Genomic DNA, 9,867 nt, shown 5'->3' with positions numbered 1-9,867 from the left:
GGTGAGGGTGGCAGAGCCCTGGCAGAGGCTGCCCAGGGAGGGTGTGGAGTCCCCTTCTCTGGAGATCTTCAAGCCCCACCTGGATGCTCCTGAGTAACATGCTCTGACAAGCTCTGGGCAATCCTGCTTCAGCAGGGGAGTTGGACTAGATGATCTCTATGGTCCCTTCCAACTCTAAAAATTCAGTGAAATTCAGTGAAATTGCTCCCCAAAGCACCCTTGCCTTCGGGTCGGTGGGGCTTTGTGGCACACAGGGACGTGCAAGCCCAGGCAGGAGCCATGCAGGTCCCCTGGGCTGTCACCCCAGGCCGGGCTGGGCGGCAGCAGGCAGGAGGAGCCACAAGAGCCTCCGGGCTGTCTTCTGCAGAGGAGGAAATGGGAATAAAAGCAGCCTCCACCCAGCACCCGGGCACACGGCAGGGCCCAAATCAACGGTGTGGGTGGGCGGAGGGACGGTGGGGAGCTCGGCTTGGCAGAGGGTCTCTGTCTGTGCAGGAGGAGGGGATGGAGGAGGCAGCACCCGGGGAGGTGGTGGTGAGGAGTTCTTGGGGGGGATGCTGGTGGCTGCGGGGTTTGGAGCTGGGAATGGAGAGGCTCCACGGAATCATGGAATTGTCAGAGTTGGAAGGGACCTTCTAGAGACCATCCAGTCCAACCCCCCTGCCAAAGCAGGGCTGCCCAGAGCACATCACTCAGGAGCATCCAGGTGGGGCTTGAAGATCTCCAGAGAAGGGGACTCCACACCCTCCCTGGGCAGCCTCTGCCAGGGCTCTGCCACCCTCACCCCAAACAAGTTCTGCCTCCCATTGGAGTGGAACTTCCCATGGTCCAGCTTGTGCCCGTTGCCCCTCGTCCTGTCACTGGGAACCACTGGAAAGAGTCCAGCTCCAACATCCTTCAACTCACCCTTTAGATACTTATGAACATAAATAAGGTCTCCCCTCAGTCTTCACTTGTCCAGGCTAAAGAGTCCCACCTCCTTGAGCCTTTCCTCGTAAGGGAAGTGCTCCAATCCCTTAATCATCTCTGTTGCCCTACGCTGGACCATCTCCAGCAGTTCCCTGTCCTTCTTGAACTGGGGAGCCCAGAACTGGACGCAGGATTCCAGTTGTGGCCTCCCCAGTGCAGAGCAGAGGGGGAGAATGACCTCCCTGTACCTAGTGGCCACATTCTTCCCACCTTCACCCTTCACCCTTCCTTGCTCAGTGAACCCTCCACCTGCACCTTGGATTTTAGCAGATTTACTTGGATTCTGAGAGAGAGGAAACGCAAACGCGTTCCAAGCATCAGCCCTCTGTCCCTCTCACCACACGCTCCTTCCAGCTCGGGCAGGAGGGGACATGGGGGTCCCACATCCACATCTTTCCCACCGCTCTGTCCCGGGGCAGTGCCAGTCCTAACTGGGCCACTGGGTGCCGTGGGAAAAACCTCATTTGTGAATCTGTAATTAAGGGCTGGAGCGCCAGGCATGTGCCTGAGGGGGCTGAATTACGGTTGCGCAGGCAAAAGTAACGCCGGCATTTCCTAAAGTGGAGCTCTGAGCCTGCAGCTGGGATGATGCTCTTCTGAATGTGACAACTCACTGGGCTGTTGTTTTTTCTGAACTGGGAACACAACAGGAAACACCTCTCGAAGGTGCGGCGTGCAGATAGCTGGGCGCTGGGGAGGCCCCGGGAGGCCACCGCCACGGGCTGGCAGCAGCAGCACCTTGTCACCCCCTCCGGGTGACAGGGACAAGGGCAAATCCGACAACTTAAACCTTGAGAAACGAGGTTTGGGAAAGCTGGGGGCAAAAGAGGAATCACAGAATCCCAGAATCTTCTAGGTTGGAAGGGACCTTAAAGATCATCTTGTCCAACCGTCAACCGAACTGACGAAAACAGACACCCACACAACAAACAAGGAGCATCATCACTAAACCAGACCTCCCAGCACTACATCAACCCGTCTCTTGAACACCTCCAGGGATGGTGCCTCCACCCCCTCCCTGGGCAGCCCATTCCAATGGCTGAGAACCCTTTCCGTGAAAAAATTTTTCCTAATATCCAGCCTGAACCTCCCCTGGGGCAACTTGAGGCCATTTCCTCTTGTCCTGTCGCCTGTGACTTGAGAAAAGAGACCGACCCCCACCTCTCTACACCCTCCTTTCAGGGAGTTGTAGGGAGCCATAAGGTCTCCCCTCAGCCTCCTCTTCTCCAGGCTGAATAACCCCAGTTCCCTCAGCCTCTCCTCATAAGACTTATTCTCCAGACCCCTCACCAGCTTTGTCACCCTTAATGGGGTTGGGGACTGAGAAAACCTTCCCTCATCGACCCCCTGCAAAGTCACTGCTTGTCCCCTTGACCCTGCCCTGCGACTCCACCTCTATACACAGTTGATATATTTCCAGTAATAATATATATTTTTCATATATATAATATATATTCCAATAAATAGCTCTGTAGGTAAAGACCACGCCAGTGTCGATGCCGTGCTCCAGCCCAGCTTGTCTCTGGAGATGGTAGAGAGGCAGGAGAAAGCCAGAGCATCCCTCCTGTGCCTTTTCCAGCACCGAGGAAGAGTTGGAGCATCACAAATGGCCAACGTGGAGCTGGGAGAAGGACATCGCTCCCCACAAAACGCCATGGGGCTACGGGGCTGCAAGGAGAAGTCATGCGGAGTGAGAAGGTAGGGAGCTTCCAAAGGGCTTAGTCACGTAATTGCCTGTTGAGAAAATCCAGCGTTGATGTCTTTAATGATAACAAACAAGCTGGAAAGCTTCATCAGCCTCCTGCTTCGGAGCTCGAATGATTAGAAACCGGGATGAGACACAGTGTGGGGGATGATCCCCAAGAAGGGGAGCCTCATAAGCACTCACCAAGGTGTTGCTCCTACCAGTCACAGCATGTGGTGACAATGTGCCACCCATGGATGTCAAATGTCCCCAGGCAGAGGTTACCTGCCCAACTGATGGGGCAGAGGGACCCCCGTGTCCCCTCCTTGCTCCTGGTGGGTGTCTACACCCTCCCAGGGCCCACAAAGCAGGGAGGTGGGGAGGTGTAAGGATCTACCTTGGATCTTGGGGTGATTTAGCCAGACCATACGTGGGTACAACCCCTGGACTCCTCAGGCTGCGGGTGGCCTGGGACACCTTTGGAGAGACAACAGCTGTGGGTGGGACACCCTGAGCAGGGACAAATCTTTACTGCAATTTGGCAGGTGCTGGCCAAAAGCAGCCCTGGAGCCTGCCAGCTCCTTTCCAGCTGGGTATCAACCAGCAGCTCAACAGGGACACCACTGCCACCCCCCTCTTGGGAGGAAGATGCCACCACCTGAATCCTTCTGCTGCTTTGCTGAGCCATAGGATTTTCTGGATCCCATCAGCTCCCAGGACAACGCTCAACCCAACTGCCGTCCCCCCGTAGCACAGCCCTACCCACCTGCCAGGCTCTCGGGAGGGAAGGGCTGGGCGTACCCCAAAAGCTCATCATTTATTTTATCCACCAGCATCTATCAGAGCTCCTGGTTTCTCCACAGCTCTGGTGTGCGGGTCCCTGTAGGGGTTGGCAGCTGGTTAAAAAGGCTGATGAGAAGGCAGGAACGTGGAGCAGGGCTCAGCAGAGAGGTCCAGGGGGAAAACCCGTGTGGTTTATAAAACAAACAAGAATTTCCTTTTTCCTGGTTTATAGCTGCTATCAGTAGATTGTGCGGCTGCTTTTTCTGTAGGTTTCTCAACTACCTTCTTGTTAACAGCCCGTATCAGTGTGGTGGCAGAGGGGCACCCAAGGATCCTTCCCAACAGCACTTGTGTGCCTGGGACCCTGCCCAAAACATCTCTCACCACCTGGTCCCTGGGGAAAACACCTTCTTGACCCCATAAGGGTGAGAAGTCCTGTGTGGCTCTTCTCCTCCTGGATTTAACCCACTTCAGATCCCATAAATCCACCCTGGATTTATCTCCACTTCTCCAGGGCAGTTTTTGCTGCCTGCATCTGGCTGTCTTCTTCCATGGTGGCTCTGTGAGCCGTGACAGGGCTTCCAGGGAGGTGGTGGAGTCTCCTTCTCTGGAGACATTCCAAACCCACCTGGACACGTTCCTGTGCGACCTGCTCTGGGTGGACCTGCTGTGGCAGGGGGTTGCACTAGATGATCTCCAGAGGTCCCTTCCGACCCCATATCGTTCAGTGATTCTGTGACAAAGCGGAGGGAGGGCAGCAGAGGACATCACCAGGATGCAGAGGAAGGCACTGGCACGGCTGTTTTCTAACCGTGGGATGTGTGGCACGGCTTTGCCAGCTTCCCTCCTGCACACGGAGAGGAAACAGTGGGATTTGTAGATAAAGACCCTCAAGTCCTCACCTAGAGCTGCTTGGTTGGTGTCGTCATACCCAGGAACCGCGTTGGGCTCGGTACAACCCTGAGCACAGCCCACTGGTGGGAGCTGCTTACAAATTTTCATTTTAGAGGGGGGGGTGTATTTTTGCAAGAAAAAGCGACTTTCCAGCCAGAATGAAACTTTCAGACTTTACTGTTGGCGAGGTGGGTCCGCAGCCAGAATTTTCTTCAGCTTGCTGCAACCGCAGCGTTTCACCAGCCGCTTTTAGACACTTGGCTGCTGACTCCTGCAAACGTCTGCGCTGGGTTTCTCAACAAGAGCGTGGAAACCCGTAGGCGAAAAGTGTTGGTGGAAACCACGTTTTTATCTGATTGCTGAAAGCTGCTGCAGAAACGAGGGGACGTTTCCCGTCTAGATCCGCTGATGACGACAAGTCCAGCCCAGAAAGCGTTCACATGCGTTGCCTGCATCTGTGGGGAGGGGGGAACTGGGCTCTTACTGGGAAGGTCCTGGGGGGAAGGTGCACAGTGATAGGTCTCAGTCCATCCTTGGCAAGCAGCTGATGGAACAAGGGATGGATCAGCACACAGCCATAGAATCACAGAATGGTTCGGGTTGGAAGGGACCTTCAGGACCACCCAGTGCCACCCCCTGCCCTGGGCACAGACACCTCCCACCACACCAGGTTCCTCCAAGCCCCCTCCAACCTGCCCTTGGACCCCTCCAGGGATGGAGCAGCCACAGCTCCATCAACAAGCACTGATGCTGCCCAGATACAGCGCTGGTCATTGCTTTTTGTCTCAAGGCAACATGGTTTGATGAAGCACCTTCTCAGTGATGAAGCCGAACGATGTAGTTGGCTCTTAAAGCTTTTGGGGCAAACTGTCACATTTTGAAAGAATCCTGCTTGAAAATCTCAGCATGTTTTGGCTTGGTTTAGAAAAAAAATTGAGTGATTTGGTGAATTTTCGCCCAGATACAGCGCTGGTCATTGCTTTTTGTCTCAAGGCAACATGGTTTGATGAAGCACCTTCTCAGTGATGAAGCCGAACGATGTAGTTGGCTCCTAAAGCTTTTGGGGCAAACTGTCACATTTTGAAAGAATCCTGCTTGAAAATCTCAGCATGTTTTGGCTTGGTTTAGAAAAAATTGAGTGATTTGGTGGATTATTTTTTTTCTGGTGGCCAATAAAATTTTGCTGCCCCACTGAAGAACTTGGCAATGGGGGATGAGATGCTCTTTCCTCCCGTCTGGCTTTCCAGAGACCAAGTTGCCACTGAAGCAGCAGTGCTGGGCCTCCCTACACTTCCCCGAGGCTGGGGACGGCCGAGTCTGTCTGGGGGCAGGACTGAGGTCACTCATCTCTGATTTATGGAGCCACTCACTCCATCTTCTTTTCCAGCTGAATCCCCTGCCCTGCGCACGTGTCTTCTCCATCGAGCTGTGGGAAGCTCTGCTCCCAGGAGTATGAATCACAGCAGCACTGAGTTTATTTGCTCTTAGACTAGATGGCTCCTTAAAAAAGACACTGTCGTGTTGGGCAATGTGCCACCAGGAACAGAGTCCGGGCAGAGCATGGTTGGGGAGTCTGGATTTGGGCATTTGGACGTGTAACTTTGATGTTTAATGAAGAGTGTGGTTGACTGAAGCTCTTTCTGTTGTCAACGGAGGGAGAAAGGTGCTTCTAGTGAGTCATTTGGAGGTTAGAAGGACATCAACCACCTTCTGGAGGCACCTTTTTCTCTTTGTAGACCGAAGACAAAGCCCAGGACAACTTATTCCAGGACTGGTTCAAGGTGAGCCAGGGCTGCCCTTGATGCCCACAACATGACAAAGACCAGAAGGACATTTCCACCTCCAGAAGGCTTTTCCCATGGCAGTGGAACTATTTCATTTCCCCCACTGCCTCTTGCCCCCTCTCTGCCTGCCCCCCTGCAGCTCCAAATCCTCTGGAGTAGCACGTTCTCCCAGTGGGAGACTTTCCATGGATTACAACAAACTGGGAGCTTGGGCACGGTCTGAGGGGCAAGAGAGGGGCCGGCAGCGGTGGGAGGCAGAAGAGGCTGCGGGAGGGATGGAGGAGCTGGAGGTGAGACTCAAAACTCTGACTCAGTCCCGTAGCCACAGGGCTGCGTGTCCCCACGTGCCATTTCTCTGCCCCTTTCTTCCCAAACCGAATAAACTAACTGGCATAAGCGGGTTTTAACCACTAACACTTCATCCACAGGAGGACTCCTTCCCTCCCCCTCTCATTATAATGGCATAAATGTAATTATCCCAGGTATAATTAACAGAAACCATGTTTCTCGTGTCAGCAAGCAGCCTGGGTGTGTGCTGCAGCCCGCCGCGGTGGAGCTGTTATCTCTGGCTCACAGCGGAGGGTCAGCGCAGCGTGGGGACCTCTGTGCTGCTGCCAGCACGATAGCTGGGGGGCAGGCGGCCCCACCAGCGAGGTGGGGTGCCGAGGTTGCCAGTTTGCAAGCACAGCACCCCAAAACCCGGCCAGGAGAAGCAGGTAGGGACCTGCCAGCCCTCTTTCCCCCGGGCTCCATAGCAAGGACACGGTGTGGGAAAGAGCTGCCGACCTCTCATGCTTTGCAGCCCTAATATTCGTCACCCAAGAGTCAGAGCTGATGCCTTGTACCAGCCCGGGATGTTCAGGAGATGTTGCACAATTCAACCAAAGGAGAAGGGTGTCTGGACATGGAGCTGTTGGAGCGGGGCTAGAGGAGGCCACGGAGATGCTTGAGCCCCTCTGCTGGGAGGGGGGGCTGAGAGAGTTGGGGGGTTCAGCCTGGAGAAGAGAAGGCTCCAGGGAGACCTTGGAGTCCCTTCCAGTCCCTCAAGGGGCTCCAGGAGAGATGGGGAGGGACTCTGGATGAGGGAGGGGAGCCATAGGAGGAGGGGGAATAGGTTTTGAACTGAAAGAGGGAAGATTGAGATGAGATACCAGGAGGAAGCACTGACAGAGCCCTGGAACAGGCTGGTGAGAGAGGTCATGGAGTCCCCTTCTCTGGAGATCTTCAAGACCTGCCTTGATGCCATCCTGAGTGATATGTTCTGGGCAACCCTGCTTTGGCAGGGGAGTTGGACTAGAGGGAGTTGGACTAGATGATCTCTAGAGGTCCCTTCCAACTCTGACGATTCCATGAATCCGTAAAGAAATTTTTCACTCTGAGGGTGGTGAGAGCCTGGCCCAGGTTGCCCAGAGAAGCTGTGGCTGCCCCATCCCTGGAGGGGTTCAAGGGCAGGTTGGAGGGGGCTTGGAGCAACCTGGTGTGGTGGGAGGTGTCCCTGCCCAGGGCAGGGGGCTGGAACTCAATGATCTTTAAGGTCCCTTCCAACCCAAACCATTCTATGATTCTATTTGCTCCAGTGCCCAGATGACACAGTTTCACTATTCACACCTCTACTACACTAAGAGATCGGCCTTGCTCACACCAGGGCTGTTTTGGGGATGTTGCACGTCCCACCAAGGCCTGGCAGAGCCAGGTTTAAGGGCTCTACCAGCTGGAAGGTGAAGAACTGCTTCGGCCTCACCGCACAGCGGGCTAACTGCGTCACCAAGGCGGCTTCCTCGTCACAGGGCAGCGCGGCTCAGCGGAATAAGCAGCATCTTCATTAGGGACACTCGCCAGAGGAACCTGCTGATGTTCCTATTCCAGCTAAGAGCCTGGGGGCGGCCAGGCCTCACTAACAGGAGTTACTCGTTTCACAGGATCCACGCCGCAGCCGTCTGTGGGGTGCTCGGGGCCCTCCGTGGGGTGCTCGGGGCCTGGCAGGGCTGCGTGGCAGCAGGGTGAGGGGGGTCCATGCCAAGTGCCACGTGCACGTCTGGGCAAACTGCTGCTGCGGCGCGGGCAGCTGAACCCAGCAGAGCCGAGTTTATCACAAAGGGGTTTTGCCAGGTCAAACAAACCACGCCAACGCTGGCTGAAGAAAGCTTTGGGTGGCTCGGCTTAAAAACCAGCATGAACAGTGCCAGCCTTTGCTGTTTCTCCTGTCCTGCCCAGCCTGGGGTACTCAGCACCTCCCAGGCTGCAGCCAGGAGCTGTATCTCCCCAGGGTTTTGGAGGGGAGCTGGGGTGAGGCCTCACTTTCCTCCGAGCCCTGGCTGGCTGGGCTGCACGCTCCATCGCGGTGTGGGTGCCTGGAAAAGGCGGGGTGGCAGCGGAGACACCCGTCACCCCGGCAGCCCTTTGGGCAGAAAATGGATGCGAGCCATGCAGCCAGACCTCCACTGGGTCTGGCCCTGCTTGTTGTGCTTTAAGGACAGAGATAAACTGGGCTTGAAGTAACTTCTTGTACCCGAAACCACGGCCCGCTTGCATCGCCCAGAAAAGCTCGGGCTTCGGGGAAACCTCTCGCCGAGCTCCGTGCCCCGTCGGCTGACGAAGGCCTTTGAAAGGCGGCTTGTTTGCTCTCTCCGTGCATGCAAGGGCATGTCCCGATGGCACATTCCTCCCTCTTCCCGTGCCTGGTTCTATGCCTGGCCAAGGAGAAGAGAAAATATTACATCCAAGCACCAAGTGCAGGCGCTAAATCAATCCCCCCCTCCTCCCAGAAGGGAGGGACCCCGCACCCCGGGGCAGGAGGGGGCCAAGGACCCACCGGAGGCCGCTCCCCCCCGAGCTGTCCCTTTAACATGGAGGTGTCTGGGCAGAAACTACCGCTCCCAGAGGCCAGCGCTCCGGCCCCATGGCCGCCCTGCGAGCCCGGCCGGCGCCGCAGCGGCGCAGCCTGGGGGGTGTAGTTCCCCCACAGCCCCGGCTTTGTGGGGACGGGCAGTGAAAGGGAAGGGGGGGGACGTGAAGGGAAAACACCCCCCCCAAAATCGTGTCGGCCCTTACAAGGACGCGGGCCGAGGCAGCGCCGCTCTCCCTGATGGCTCCGTGTCCCCCCTCCCCGATGCGGCCGTTTGCCGCCTTTGTGCCCGCAGGCCGCGGGGTGGATGGCTACCGGCTGGGGCAGGGGGGCTAGCGGCCTCCCCACTGCCCGCCCGGGGTGCCTGAGGCCGGTGGCGGCGGTGCGGGGGTCAACCGCAGCCCCGTTATCCGAGGGAGCGTTGGTGGCGGCAGCGCGGGGCCTGTGCCCCCCCAAAGCCGGGGAAGGGACCGCCATTAACGCCTGAGGCCCCCGACCCGGGCCCGGCCCTAACCTGGGCCTGGCCTGGCCCCGAGCCGGCCCGGGTGGCGGCCACAGCGGTGAGGGGACGCGCCGGGCACGGCCTGCCCCCTTAACCTCCCCCCTCCCGGGGCTCCGGGGTGCGGGTTTTGGGGCGGAACGGGGCGGCAGGCAGGGCCCGGCCCGGCCGGGGGAGCGGCGGCGGCCCCGGCGCCGCTTGGAGCGGCCTCGCCTTCCCGGCGTGCAGCGCGGCGCCCGTCCCCGCCGGGCCGCCATGTTGTCGTAGTGAAAGGCAGGGGGAGAGGCAGGCGGCGAGCGGCCTGGGGGGGGCCGGCATCCGTCTTCATCCTACCGCTCCGCCCGTGAGTACCGGCACCGGACCGGGCCCCCGCCGCGCCGCGCACCTCAGTGGAGCCGCCGGTGGGGCC

General features: G+C 57.5%; 1 protein-coding gene across 2 annotated transcripts in view; it reads left to right on the top strand.

Annotated features, from left to right (window-relative positions):
• The first annotated feature begins 9,667 nt into the window (after positions 1-9,667).
• Positions 9,668-9,867, top strand: part of PUM1 (pumilio RNA binding family member 1) — a 106,457-nt gene continuing 106,257 nt past the window's right edge. For both annotated transcript variants that reach the window (XM_014951848.1, XM_014951847.1), the window contains exon 1: positions 9,668-9,801. The gene's annotated coding sequence lies outside the window, so the exon portion shown is untranslated. The remainder of the gene's footprint in view (positions 9,802-9,867) is intronic.

The sequence above is a fragment of the Calidris pugnax genome, unplaced genomic scaffold, assembly GCF_001431845.1.
Source record: "Calidris pugnax isolate Ruff unplaced genomic scaffold, ASM143184v1 scaffold166, whole genome shotgun sequence".
Lineage (NCBI taxonomy): Eukaryota > Metazoa > Chordata > Aves > Charadriiformes > Scolopacidae > Calidris > Calidris pugnax.
This window is presented reverse-complemented; position numbering and strand designations above follow the sequence as displayed.